This window comes from Manacus vitellinus, unplaced genomic scaffold (assembly GCF_001715985.3).
Source record: "Manacus vitellinus isolate BGI_N305 unplaced genomic scaffold, ASM171598v3 scaffold_0_pilon, whole genome shotgun sequence".
Taxonomy (NCBI): Eukaryota; Metazoa; Chordata; class Aves; order Passeriformes; family Pipridae; genus Manacus; species Manacus vitellinus.
Genome location: NW_021938789.1, coordinates 3,249,583 through 3,264,757, shown reverse-complemented (window position 1 = coordinate 3,264,757; position 15,175 = coordinate 3,249,583). Strand labels below are relative to the sequence as shown.

The 15,175-nt window shown below is 40.9% G+C and overlaps 1 protein-coding gene across 1 annotated transcript in view; it reads right to left on the bottom strand.

The window, feature by feature from the left end:
• Window positions 1-49, bottom strand: part of SH3BP2 (SH3 domain binding protein 2) — a 36,000-nt gene extending 35,951 nt beyond the window's left edge. The window contains exon 1 of the mRNA XM_018076328.2: window positions 10-49. The gene's annotated coding sequence lies outside the window, so the exon portion shown is untranslated. The remainder of the gene's footprint in view (window positions 1-9) is intronic.
• Between the last annotated feature and the right edge of the window lie 15,126 nt (window positions 50-15,175).

Genomic DNA, 15,175 nt, shown 5'->3' with positions numbered 1-15,175 from the left:
GTAAAAGACCTCTGAGATCGTCGCGTCCAACCTGTGACCGAGCACACCATTCAACTAGACCATGGTACTGCAGTGCCTCGTCCAGCCTTTCCTTAAACACCTCCGGGGGCGGTGACTCCACCACCTCCAGAAGTTGCATCCCCAGAGGACGTGACTTGGGGATCGGGTTTTATCTGACTGCAGGAGGGTCTGACACAGGTGCCTGCCTGGAAGACACCAGGCACGGGGAGAAAGCAGGTTGTAACACATGGTGAGGATCCTTTGTAAGTGTCCCGTGTCCATCGGAAAGCAGGTGGGGGCATTGCCCCAAGTATCTTGTGTCCGTGGGGGATCAGATGCAGGCACTGACCCAGGCCTGGTGCACTGCGAGGCTGGTCGGCTCAGGTGTGGGCAGGGCACAGCGCTCAGCCAGGCTCTGTGGACACAGGTGGGCTCTCAGTGCCCGGTTTCTGGTACCAGGGGCACTGCAGAGGTGACCCGTGTCCAGAACAGCCCAGGGCCCTGCCAGCCGTGCCGACTCCAGGCTGGCCACGGGCAGAGCCATGCGTTGCCTCTGCACTCAACTCTCATTTTATCCAGGTTTTCCCCACACCCATGGTAGCGAGACCATATCACTCTGCAGATTACCATTACCAAGAAATGTTACATGGTTGGAAAGGTATTTTTAAGTGCTCTAAAAAGTGACTTTTGAAATTTGATAAGATGAGGTTTACTTCATTCTCACATGTTAAATGTTGCTTTGAGATATTTTCATTCAGTATTTCAGATTTTATTGGGCTTTTGTTTGTTTCTCCATTTGCCTTTTATTACTTCCCAGATGTTTTGGGGTTTTTTGTTTTATTTTTTTTTTATTGATATGAGTAGAATATTGAAAAATCAAAATGATGTTTAAAAATATACATAAGAAAAATTATGAAAAAGCTATTTAAAAATGTTCAGCAACTTAGAATGCATTTTTGTACTTGTAAAAATGATCTACAGAGTAGTGTTACTACTGTGAGAGTACTGCTGTGAGATGTACAAAGTGATCAGTTTTAATACCATTTATTTTTTAACAAGAATGTAACTGAAAACGAGAACTTAATAAGGCAATATACCCAAAACACTGTATCATTCTGAGATTTATTTGAATAAAAAGTAGCGTATTCCTTTGGCGCTTAGTCAACTAATACTTTAACTTAGTTTTGAAGCCCTTAACCTTTACCATGGTATCAGAGTAGTTTCTGTGGTCAGAAAATAAAGCGGTGCAATATTTCCTGTCAATGCCATTTATTGGTATTTCTCTTTGCCATTCACAGAAATCTGTAGCAAGAAGTAGCAAAGAGAATCCCTCTTCTGAATACAACAGAGAGGAGGCTTGGTCTGTGGAATAAATTCCTGTGTTTTAAGTAAAACAGAGACTGGCAATAGCTGGAAATGTGGTTTGGTGCTGACCTTTGATTAATTTATAATGTAAATACAGAGCTATTAACACCTGCTATTGGATTTGAAGGAGTCTCTATGTAAAGCAAATAATAATTTCTTAGTACAACAAAGGCATTGCACTGGCAGAACGTAAGGAAAATGTAACTTCTTAAGCCTTCCCACAGTGTGTGTCTCAGTTGCAGCCAGCAGCAGCCTTTGCCCCAGACTCAGGTTTCTGTTGCACAAAGACTGAGAGCTGTGTACAGCCGTGGGCAGGCTGAGTAACACAAGTCCCATATGAAGACCACAAGCAGGAAAGCTGTTTGAATGCAGCTCTTCCACTGATTTTGGTGCAAGTTCTGTGTCAGAACATCATGACTTTGTTGGTGGAAATTACAGCATTTATTTTCCTGCCTGACTAAACCCAGAACTTTCAGTCTCCAGAGAAGACAGATCAGTGCGTTAAGCACATTAAGCTGAAGCAGGTGTGGGGAACCTTCTCTTTGTTGGCTGAACATGCCCTGTGACTTCATTTTATAGGGTACAGCCCGTGATTAAAATTCGTGTGTATGTTATTACTGGATAGCAGAACATGTTAATGTGTGGTCTGCCAAATGTGTTGGAAAGGCATACTTGGTCTTAGCAAGGAAAACGTTCCCCACGCCCAAACCAAAGGCTAAACTGACCAGCCCTGATACAAACTGTACTACAGGGTAACTGGCCCTCCTCCATCTCTCTTCTGAGTTGAATTTTGGTTTTGTACAAGATAAGCTTTCTGTGTGACCTAACTTTCATGCTGTGTTCCAGCTCAAGGGACTTGAATACTTGCTCATTCCTCCTGGAAAAGCCCTGTCCAGTACCTTTTAGGATCACACCTGTGTAACATCAGGAAAACATAGTTATTTTATGAGCTTGCTCTTTCTCGGTTGTCTCAAACTGATAAACTTGTTACTTGAATCTGAAGATTTTAGCAGCTCACAACTTTATTACACACTATTGAAGTTATAGAGTCATAGAATATCTTGAATTGGAGGGGACCCACAAGGATCATCAAGTCCAACTCCTGGCTCTGCATAGGAAAAAGCAAAAGTCGCACCATGTGCCTGAGAGCATTGTCCAAACACTTTCTGAACTCTGCCAGGCTTGGTAGTCATTGAAGCTATCCAGTTACTTTTAATTACAATAATCTTCTGGAGTGAGGAAACATTCCAACTTCATTTCATCAATAAATATTATATTACCTTAATCTAAAAAATCCATGTTCTTTTCACAGAGAATGGTCAGGCTAGTCAGGCTAGTCTGTCATAGTCTACTTTGTGGGAAAAAATTTCCATTTTATCCCATTTATCTGTACATCCTTAATTATTTTTTTCCTTCAAATTTGTATATAACAAATCAGATTGAAGATACTGTAGCTGTGCTGCTGCTTTCATCTCCATTCTTCTTAAATACAAAATTTGCATAAGCCTTGTTATGAAAGATAGTATGTGATTTTTAGCTGAACTAGATTCCAAATCTAACAGACTTATAAAAATATTTATTTGTGATATCATTAGCCAGCTCACCCAGAATTCTGAGAAAGGCACTGTCCCTCACTGCCTTGAGGCTTTGCTTCCTCCTTCTTTGTTCTCTTTTTTGTTTTTAATGCATTTGCAAAGCCTTGGTCTCTTTGTTATAATTGTCTCCGCATGCCTAAGTTAGCTGACACTTGGCAAGTCTTGTTTCCTGGCCTCGAGACATGGCTTACCTCTGGTGATCAGTCTTTCTGTTTCTTGCACAATCCCTGCTTATACCTGATTTTCCATTTGTGATGGCTCACTACACACTTTAAGCTCCAGCTGCTCCATGAGAGTTTCTTTCCTTGCTTCTTACACAGTCATGTGGCACAAGGAGTCACAAAGAGCCCTGTGTAAGCTGTCGGTACCAAACCAGGCATCATTCAAATTGCAGACCTGGGGTGGGAGTAAGAGTCAGGTGCTTGCTTTTTTTTGGGTTTGATTATTTGCAATCCTATCAATTACCCAGTAAAACATATGTAAAAACGGGCCCAGTCTCAAGGACCTAAAGCATTTGTATCAAATTTCAGGTATTTGTATTCTGCTTGAAAAGCATCAGAGAATTGTATACCTACAAAAACACAGAAGTGACAGATCAAAAGCTGGTGCTGTGATACCAACAAGATTCCTGACTATGGGATTCAGGACTGGGTTACCCATTTAAATATGCAACACATCTAATGCTTTAAATATTCTCAGGTACTTCTCATTCTATTGTTTACTCCAGAACCATGGCTAGTTTTTATTTTGCTTGCTGCTCTTTCTTTTAGCTGCTCTGCCATGGGAATGCAGACTGAAAGCACGAGTCTGGCTCCAGAGACACTATCAAGGGGCCCTAATGGGGCCTCTCAGTAACAGCACAGTACACATCAAAAATAACATTTGCTCCAAGAGGCACAAGGACTCTGATTGTTCTCCCCAAAAGGCACACATTAAAATGACAATATATTTAGGTGCAAAGAGAGTATTTTTATTTCTCTGTTTGTTAGAAGTGCTAGAGAAACATGAAAAATATTTAAATTCTAAAGATAAAGAGATCTCAGAAAGAGCAAATGTTTTCATTAGCAATATTCTCTGTTGTGTTTCTAGGACTTTTACCAAGCCTTTGGTAAAAATAAAACCTCTGTCTTGGCTTTTTTTGTTGTTGTTTTTTAATGCTGACAAATACTGCAATTAATTTGTTACATAACCTATTCCAGGGCCCAACTGTATCCCTGTAGAGACAGAACAATCCATTATGGATTAAGGAAGTATGCCAGAAAAAGCAAGGCTTTGTGAAGGCGTTTTGCCTATTTCTGTCACGCTTTCCGGCTGAAGCTTTAAGGAAATAAACTCACTAATACTTGGCTGATGTACTTGGCTGACAGCTGGTACATCCCTCCTTGTCTTCAATATTACAGTGCTGTGGATGTGCAGGGTGGGAGTAAAGTGATCTGTCTGCGGTCATTACCATCGCTGGCAACACAGATTATTCCATTTCTTTTTTGCTGTGCTGCATTTGCAATCAAATTGTATCATTCCTCTCCACAGAAAGCAACAATCTCTCCTGCCTGGCTCTTAGTGTGTTTGTGTTGAAGCAGCTGTAATTTGGGTTTGGCGTCATACGTTCTGTCGTGGGAGACTCGGGGATGTCCATTTGACTAACATGTTTTGCAGTTGCATGAAATATCTAGAAAGAACAAAAACAGTGTTTGAAAAACAGGGTTTCATAAAAATTCCAAGAAAGTAATCTGTCACCTACCTGGTCATCAGAGGAAATAACCACACTGTGGATATCTGGGATTTTCAGTCCTCATCATTATACTTATTAAGTGAGGAGAAGGCCATTATTGAGACTGGAAGAATGTATTTTCCTTAACTTGCCTGCTCTTATTCGCAGAAAGCATGAACTTTTCCCACATGACCTCATCTGCTAACCTGTGTTCTGGCAAGATAGGTGAGAAACATCAGTTTCCATCATATGTTCCAAAGGAATACTTCCTTAAAATTCAAAATGTAACCAGTTTCACACTAAGCATATAATTAGAATGACAGTAACCACCAAATTTTTAGTGACAGTGAAACACGTCTCCAGGTAAAACTCTCTTTTTTTCACTTTCGAAACGGCATGAACAAACTGTAGCCTCAGCTGCAGGGGCAGAGAATCCCAAATGACACACTGCTAAACCTCCATCATACGATTCATGATTTGAGTGCTCTGTGCTCTGATCTCCTCCTACTCCTTCCAGTCTGTTACAGAAAACTGCCCGGTAACGGAAATCATCGGAACAATTCCAGTCTGCTGCTAGTGAGTAACATCATCTTCATCTTGTCAAAGTGATATAACTTGCATGCTTGTGAAGTTTCCAGAAGGAAATTACTACTCACATAACTACAGCCTTTTTTATGATAGCTCACACTAAGCAAGACATAAAATCTTTCAGAGCCCTTCAGCTCCAGACATTCTTACAAGGCATGAACACCAGAAAGCTTGGTGGCTAAGGGTTTCAGTATCATGTAGCAGGATGAAATCATCATCAGAAAAATGGGAAATTGGGCATCTCACAGGAGCAGGGTTGATTGTGGGCACAACAAAAGGAGGAGCATCCCAGGGTTGAAGGCAGCAGCAGCACTAAAATCCTCGTGGTGTGAGGAAGTGTGAAGCTCCTGACTATGCCTGGTGGAGATAGCTGAAGTTGCTGGTGTGGGTGGCAAGTATTGCTAGGGAAACCAGGGCAGTTTCCAGCTCTGCTCCCTAACAACAGGACACTGAGTCACCCTCATCCTGCCTTTTGACTTTGCTGACATCCTTATGCCCTTTCTCAAATCTTTCCTCTTATGTGGGCTATGTTTGCCCTGTTTCTCCCATAGTTATCTTTAAATCCTTGTTAGCATGAAGACTATTTAACTCTCTGAACCACTGCTTTGAGCATCTTTCTGGCAGGAATCCTCACTGTAATCATCCTTTTGAACTGAGCAAAGCTGAGTAGATTTTTTATATCCTGCAAGGATGTAGAATCCATCACTGCATCCTTTAAAAACTGATGCATATGCAAATACATATATAAATTTAAAAGGCTTAAGAGCACAGTAAAATAGGCCAGAACTGTTGTTTAAAAGCAACTCTCAAGAAGTATAAAAACCAACAGTAAATCCAAATGCATCAGGTGCAGGCAGCAAAACAGGGAATCAGTACTGTCAATATATGATTAAAGTTTAAAGGTACCCTCAGAGAAGATAAGATCATAGCAGAGCATTACAGAAAAGTTGAATAAATATCTTACTTGTCTAAAAGAGTTAGGGAGATTTCCATGTAAGACCTTTTCACCAGGACAAGGCTGTATTCTCAAAGGGGTTCTAAGTGTATGTACCGCAAATTATGGTATATAACCTTTTGCTTAAAAGCAGCATTTTATCTGAGAAGAGAAAGGTAATAAATGTGATTGTGATTTTTTCTTTAATTGTTCAGAAAAACAGGATCTACAGGTGTGGCATCTGGACCAGAGTGAATTCATAAAGACTGTAATAAAACAATTAGGAGAGGCAATACAGATAATGTGTTATGAAGGAGTCAGTACAGTTCTTAGAAAGAGAGCTTATGTTTCACAAGCCAATCTGCTGGATTTCCTTATAGGAGTCACTAGGCATGTGAACAGGGAGATCCATGTTATCCAGCTTATTCAGATTTCTAAAACACCCTCAGTGTTTTAGTGCAGTTACTTGTCAAAGACTTTTCAAGAAACTGCCCACCAATGTCAAAAAAATGGAAATAAAAGAAGGTAGGATTTAAACAGAGAGTTTTCACTTTGAGGAAAGGCATTTTCCTTCCTTGGAAACTGGCATGGCAGTAAAGCTGTTGAGCATTTTCATACCCGATATAATAAAAGTACTGTAATGGAAAACTTACTGGAGAAGTGAGATGAAAAAATGTGCTGATATTGAGTTACTCAGATAAATGGTGAGTGTGAGGAAGGACTTAATAATACTGAGCGACACAGCAAGCTCAAATACATTGAACATAATTACAAAAATCTTCCTAACGTCATATAAAATGGGCCCTGAGCTGGTTATTACCATTGAGGAATGAACACTTGGGCTATCATGGTTCCAAAAAGCTGGTGGTTCGTACTCAGTAACAGTAAAACTGCAAACAGAACATTAGTGACTAATAGCAAGGGAACCAAGAACAAGTCTGGGAACAGCCTCATGGCATAGTATAAATCCATCAAGCTTCACCGCCTGGAAATTGTTTTTAGGGCAAGATGGCCCACTGCAAAGAGGGCATAGACAAATGCCACAAAATGGGGTGATTCTGTGATTAGGCTGTAGATCTCCTTGCCTCAGGGTGCTGCGGATATTAAGAGTTCAGTCAGGTTTCAAGTGGGAAAACCTAAAGTGGGAAAACTCAAAGCAAGAAAACCCATCATCAGTTAAAAAAATACAACACTTCTCCCTCTAGAAAGTTCACCCCTTTCAAGGTTTTGGAGAAAAAAGTACTGGGCTAGATGGACCTTTCATATGACCAATAAAAACATTCTTACTTTATCATCACTGCTCTTAAAGTATTTTACATAAATTGTTTCCTTGTCATTGTGAGAGTGCTTCAGCTGATTTCCCTGTAGTCACCCGATGAACTGTACCAGTAGACTGGCTCTTAGCACCTGAGTTGTTATGCTGTATTTCATCAGGCTCAATCCATTGCCTGGTACACTCAGCATGAATTTTGCTGGGACTTCCTGTAAGATCCAAGGGAAGGTAAAAACTCTGCAGAGGTAGAACCTCTGAATTATTTTTTTTGGTACTTTTCTCCAATTCTTATGTAAGAAATATCTGTGGATTTGATATAACTGGATTATTGTGACATAGCAATGCTATCAGGAGGAGAAAGATCAGAACTATGTAGAAAATTGCCTCGCCCTTCAGAAAGGTGGTGGAGAGGACAGCTATGTCTCAAAAGGGCACAGACAATGAAAAGGGAGCTGAAAGTTCCTTAGAAACCAAACCTAACGACCATAAGACCCAAAACAGTCTTGTGATTGTGTGACTGCTGTGGACATCTGTCCAACAACTGTGCCAAGAATTCAACTAATAAGCCAAAAACCCAGGCAGAAAGGAACAAAGGAGTGCTGTCTCCTTGGGGAAGCTGTCTGGTACCGTGCAGTCTCACTCTGAAGAGCACATACTCTGTGAGAGATATAATACAGATTACTACAGACCCCAACACTCCTCTTTAGATTGCAGAATGTATTTGAAATGTAGCATCTTCAAGACAAGTTTGCACATCAAACTGTAACAGTCCTAATGAAAATATGTGATCCTTGAACTGAGAATAAGTAAACAAGAGAGACATGGGTTAGTGTCTTCTGACTCACCACTTGAAGACAATTTTACTATCCATAAATGAACGTGATGCTTTACAAGAGACAAAGTTGTTTTAACAATAAATTCTATCCATGCTCCACATAACTAAATAAGTATAGGATGGATCACTCTAAGCAAGCACAACAGATGCTGTGGAGTTACAGAACAGAGCTAATGGTAGGACCATGGGTTTTGAAACATTGAAATATGAAGTAGGAATACAGGAGGAATTACATCAATCTGATCTTTGAAGCCTATCAGTCAGCTCTGTTACAATATTTGTCTGCATATCAGTAGCAATAATGATATGAATAAACAGTAGTCACGAAGCATACAGTTACTTGAACAACTGAAAGTCTGTAGGAAGACTTTTAGAAAACATGTGGGCTACCCAACCACTGGTAAAACAAGGTACCAAAATTTTCAGTGCAGAATAAAATTGTCCTTGCCTGCAAGGTCTCATCCCTACTGCCAAAAAAATCTGAAGGGTTTGAGCTGTTCTAATATCTAATTTGTAGACAGTCATTGTTCATTTTGTTTCTCCATATTTTTTTAATAGTATTATTATTTCTGTTCCTGGTACAACTATAAGGAAGCTTGCTTTTTTTCCCAAGCCTTCTATTTTTCAAAATTGAGCCAAGCACATATTTTCAGCATTACATGAATTTTCCTTCACCTTGCTTTACATCACCAAGCTTATTTTCTCGCTGTTTGTAAAGCAATTTGAAATCTTCTCATGACAGATATAATATATCCAGGTAATTAGTCAGCCCCATTCATAGCTGAGTCTTCTCCAGTGCATCAGGGTAGAGTTATCTGGTGACATGTTGAACAGTTGAGAAAAAAAAGGCATTTCTCCTCTGTTTCTGCTCACACAAAACTCTCTGATGCCACAAAACATTTCCAGTGATTTTCTCCTCTGGGAAAGTGGAGAAAATTTTGCCTTGATCAGAACTGATGTGTCTGCAGAAGTAGAACTCTCTGCTTCCAATGTGAACAGACTGGTGCCCGAGAAAGTCTTTGTAATATCCTCTCTTATTGGAAAACAACTCTTTACATTAGGAATAAAGGACAGCAAAACTGAGGTGACAGAAGCTGTAATTTATAAGAGCCAATCATACAGTGTTGCAGCTCCTTGCTCACATAATATTGTCTCCTTCACTTCAGGCCACTTCACTCACATCTCTGAGTATGCTGAGGCTCTCCCCTCCCTGTCCCTAACGTGCATAAACTACTTGAAGAGACTGCAGGTCTCAGTGATGTGAAGGACAGAAATCTGCTGGTACATACTGCTTCTACAGATAGAGCATCTGAGCCTAGGACATATCCTGCACAGGTTAAAAATAAACCACACAAAATATTGCTACTGCAGATACATTTTGACATGCAATCTAGAAATGTTATCTTTTGAAACAAACTAAGCACAGTGTCAGGCTTGGACATGACAATTATTTTAACATATCCAAGTCCTGTATCGAACACATCAAGCAAGATTCAGCTACAGACTAAGGTACAGAAATTTAAACGTGAGCTAGCTGGGTAATGTTCCTTTGTAGCCAGTGGAGTTCTAGGCCTTGATTCTGGCTTTTCTGTTGCACACGTAAATGGCTAATGTTATTTAAGATGTTCTGCTGTGTCAGTGACATCTGCACAGGGAGAGCAGCTGTGACACAGGCCCTGCACCCCAGGAGCAGCAGCCAGGGGCCAGGTGAGGTACCCAAGGCATCAGACCAGCCACAATGTGCCTCTGTTGGGGTAAAAGTGTCCTGTCCCTGCTCAGTGTTTCAAAAGGGCTGCTCAGCTTATCCAAATGCACCTCTTTATTCTTCATCAAATTACTAGGGTACATTCCCTAGATTTCCATTGGTTATGAAAGAAGCTTTATTTGCAAATAAGGTATCTCCTCTTAGCTTCCTCAATTAGGGTATATTAATCTGACTCCTGCTCAATGGGCTTATTGAGATGCTTAACAATTTGCATTTTTTGCCATTTGAGATGCCTTAAGGTATCCTGAGCTTTCCCACGGAGCTTCCAGGTATGACATAGGAGCTACATGAGGCACTCATGTCCTTGGAGCTGCAGCTGGAGGCATGGCCCTACTGCTGAGAGCACCTCAAATGGCACTTGGCATTCATCCTTAGGCAACCAGAACTTCCATATGTCCACGTGCTCTCTCTTTATCTTTTTCCCTCTACTAAAAGTCAGTGTACTTGATTTATGAGAACCACATCAAGCCTAGGTTCAGCTACTGTCACTTCCTCCCCTTCCTTTTATTTCTGTGGCCTGTGCAAAAGGCCCCTCCTCTACATTCTCCACTGCCACAGTGGTCAGAGAGACAAAGGTGAAGGTCCCGTTCTCAGGCTCTGACAGGCTCATGCAAACCCACACCCTGACCTCAAGGCTTTCTGGACAGCAAAGACTTGGCTTGCCCCTCACTGAAGACATCTTCAGCTTGTCATGGGATCAATCAGTACACCAGCAGCACCCTGAAGCAGCTCACTCACATGAATATACTAAACATTCTAAATTCCTTGAACTCAAATGGGCACTGCTTATCATTGAAATGTTTTTTCCCCATAGCTAAAACCTCCACACAGGCACAGGGGGTCTCAGCAAACAGTTGCTGAGCCCTTGTGTCTTCTGGGTTGCAGGTAGCTCAGGTCCTGCTATGTGTGAGCATCCTTTTCCTAAGTGGATTGTTTTGTAGTCTGCCAGAGACAGGTTTTCATTAACAGGTTGCCATGGGGTGGGCGACTGGTAGTATATGAGAGAAATCTGTTAAAAGAAGAAGTTGGGAGTGAAGTTAAGATACCAAAAAGAAATTTTAGACATGCATTAAGAACAAAATAAACCCTAGCTATCCTAGAAGGCCCATTAGTCAAAGGAAATATAAATCTCTCGATAACAATTCAGAAAATGCAGAAGTACTTAAGGGTTTTAGTTTATATTTGGAGGAAGGAATATGATGTACCCACATCACATGAAAATGATGAACTGTAGTCAAGTTAGCAAATAAGTCAGATGATGGTAAGATGCATTCCTTGGGATAAACACTGCTACATCAACCAAACTGCGTTATTTGCACCCAGGAACTGTAAAAAAGCAGGCTGTGGAGTTCCTCTGGCCTACTGATACTTCTTGATATATTTTGGCATTAACAACATCAAATGTAGTTAGTGTGAAATTCCAAAAGACTGGAAGTGTGAGACTACTGTGCCAATATTGAAAACATGCAAACCCATTGTGGGAGAGATCTGTGCAAGAAAAGATTTAACTCTGCCAATCTCAGGTAAAATAGTGGCAAAACTGATAAAGAATTCAGTGAAAGCACAGGTATGTGTTCAGTGTTTCAACCTTTACAGCCTGATACATATGTGGTAGTACAAAATACAAATAACTCAAACAGTGCACAGATTCAGAACTGGCTGAAAGATTTCAACAAGTCCTCAGAGGGGCTCCTCATGGAATGGTGTGTTACTAGCAGGGTTTTATGCTGGACTAACACCACCAAATATTTCCATCATTGATGTGGAATTAAAAAGAAAATAACCACAGGTAAGTTTGCAGATGACACAAAGATGAAGTCCTAAATGAAGATGAGCCCAAGATATTTTTATTTGTGGATGACTAATACATACAGAGTGGAACAAACTAGTCAAGGAAGCAAATTATCCTTCTGTTGATATTAGGAGATTAAGACCAGTGGCCTTTCTGGTAATGATGCCTCTGGTAAGCACAAAATATGCTACCCTTCACTAGCACCAATTATCTTTTAAACAAACACAAGTTTTGCTTACACACTGACATTTACATGAACATTTGCACAGCACTACAGCTGTGATTGAAAACCCAGAGTAAGTTCCCCAAAACATGTTTTCTTATCTGGACTCCAATATTTGTTATGCTTTGTGGCACTCGAGGCCTTGATAGATTTCTCTGAGAATTCCCTTGCCTAAATCTAATCCTGTTATCACCTCTCAGGCAATTTGCTATGAATTGCTAGAGATTTCTCTAAACCAGATTAGATGTCATGGAAACGAGGCTTTGGCACCAGCACATCCTTTTCACCACCATATCTGACACTAATGCTTCCATCTGGTGAACAGTCTGCTAGTCAGCACAGTCATACAGCATCCTGACTCCTGGTGAGGGTCCTGCACCAGGCAAATAAACAGCTAAAAGGACACATCCACTATTTCCTGCAAAGGCATCCTTTCTCCCAGATGGCAGATGGACACCCTTTACTTTGAGGGCTGTTGTACAGATTGAGTTTTTCCACCACTGCACCTTTAGGTTTCAGGTTTACCAACATTCATTATGCTTTTTCATTCTGGTGCCCCATAATCTGTTTCTAAATTGTATTTTATGTTTTTTTAAAGGACAGCTAGAAGTCAAAAGAAGAATTATTCATAAGTAGTCATCCTTGTTCAGCTGTTACATAATAGATCATGGCTTTGATGAACAGCATTGCATTTTTTTTATGTTTTACATCCATGTGAAGATAACCCACTTAGAAATATCTTTCTTTAGCCTACTTTATAGTCTGCTTTATATGCTGCTGTGTAGATTGTTTAAATCTTTTCGCTGGAGTATATGTTTGCCAACACTGAGAGTTACATTAGAAATAATAAAAAAAATATTCTTTTATGCTGGTATTGCAAACTAAAAGCCATCTCACAGCAGCTTTTAGGAATTTTAATATTAAAAGTCATCAAATACATGTGATCTAGATCATCTAGGGCAGGAAATACAAACTCTATCAGTAAATAACATGGGGAAAATTGAGCCTTTTTCACTAATGTATCCTACACAAGGGGTCTCCAGGACATATAAGGATATGAATTAGCAATGGCATGTGCAAGTAGTAAGAGTGCTACAAAGTGATTCAATGTGCAGCGTAGAGAATATATTTACACAGACAATGTGCTACTGTGTAGAAATATCAGAGCTGGCTCTGAACAAACTGGCTCAGACCAAACTGGCTGAGAAAGCAGATGCAGAGTGATTGCATTAGTATTGCTTTCCATCTGGGTTAATTAGTCCAGCTAAAAGACAGGCTAAATCAGCTGGTACAGAGCTCTACATCTCTACAACATGAGTTTGCTCCTCAGCTTGCTCTCTGGGAGCCAGCTCTGATTATGCTATTTGAAAACCTGTTTTGCCACAGAAGCCTACATTTGCTGCTGCCCAGCAAATCTCAGTGAGGTACAGTGAGCATAAAGATAAATCCTTTTACTGGAGGGAATGCAGCATGGAGGCTTTGGTCCCTGCTGCAGGAGGATGGTACATTTTACAGGCAGTATCATACAATGAAGTGCATGGAGAATCCCATGGGCAGAAACTGCAATCTGAGTGTCCAGATCTTCTTCCCAGCACCTTCTCTCATGAGCATCTGTACAACAGGGGTTTATATCATCCCAGACACACAAAAAACCACTTGGACCTGGATTTCCCGCAGTGTCACTGGGAACATCAGCACTACTGGAACAGAAGATACTGGAAAAAAGATGTCTGATTTCAGAGGATTTACATCCTACAAGGAAGAAGCTGTGTCCCAGGAACACTGTGTTGCCCAAGGCCAGATGTGTTTCAGGACACATTCCTATCGGCTACCGTGAGCAGTTTATGCACTCCCAGAGCTGTGAACTTATTCCTGGCCTCCTGCTCACCATCAGAGCTGTGCTGAGCCTGCCAGTGAAAGTATTTCCCTACAATCTGGCATTGGGCAATGCTTTGCCTCAGGCTGACATTTCCAATCTTGCAATACTGCCTAGACTGTCCCTGAAAGCTGAGAATTGTTTCACAGGGACACCTGGGGTTCAGGTGAGGTTTGTCTTCACCTTGCCACATGCCACACAGCTTCCTCACTGCCATTAGCCACTGGGAGATGCTGCTGCTTCTGCCGACTTCCACAGCACCAGCCTTCAAACTGGCCTGTGCAGTTCCTGTGGACAACATTCTCTTACCCTCTGGGTATTTCAGACCAGCGTAAGGAAAGCTGAAAACTTGCTTGGGGTGCTCCAGTGTTAAGGATCACCACTTCTTTAAAATTAAAATAAAGATTAGGAAGCTACTTTGAAACTACCCTTGTCTCCAAAGAGATCAAGTAAAAATATATACCTAAAACATTCACATCAGACAACAAAATTAGAAAATGCTGGTAAAACGTTTGTGAAGAAACAGAAAAAAAAAAAAGAGTTCAATAAACAACAAAAATCTCTTTCTGTATCTACTCAATTGCTTGTGCACATTCCTCAACCCCCATGGTGGGAACTCTGCTGTCCTTTACATTTCATGTTGGAGGATACATTCCTTGGAGCAAACCACAAAAAACAGGACCTGTTACAATCAGTCTCTTGCACAGACTTTTTCAAAAGGACCCTTCCCATGCAATTAATCTGTGCAAATCTTCAATTCTAGTCTGTTTTGAGAGGTATTTTGACATGGCTTCTACGAGCCTGTCAGTAGCACTGCCCTGGAGGTGCAAGGCTGACTCTGGCAGAGGTGCCGTCTCCTGCCAGCCACCGTGACAGCACCAAGTCATGTTTCCCCATCTGGTGGCAGGACATGCAGGGAAAGGAGTGGAAGGGGCTAAGCCCACCTCTTTCAACACAAAAATTAAAGACTTCCCACTCGTATCCCTTTCCCAGCACCGCACACCACCACTTCCATAAGTAATTCTGTACCTATATTTGCCTCAGATTTATGAATTAGCTTTATCCATGAAACTTAGATTTTATACCTATTTGTAGCTTGAGAAATGATACAAATATATAAATGGAATTGAAGTACCTGCTAATTGTTGGATTTTTTTACTGAGATCAGATTAAATGGTAGTCTGCTGTTCTGAAATGATAATGAACAGAGGAAATGGA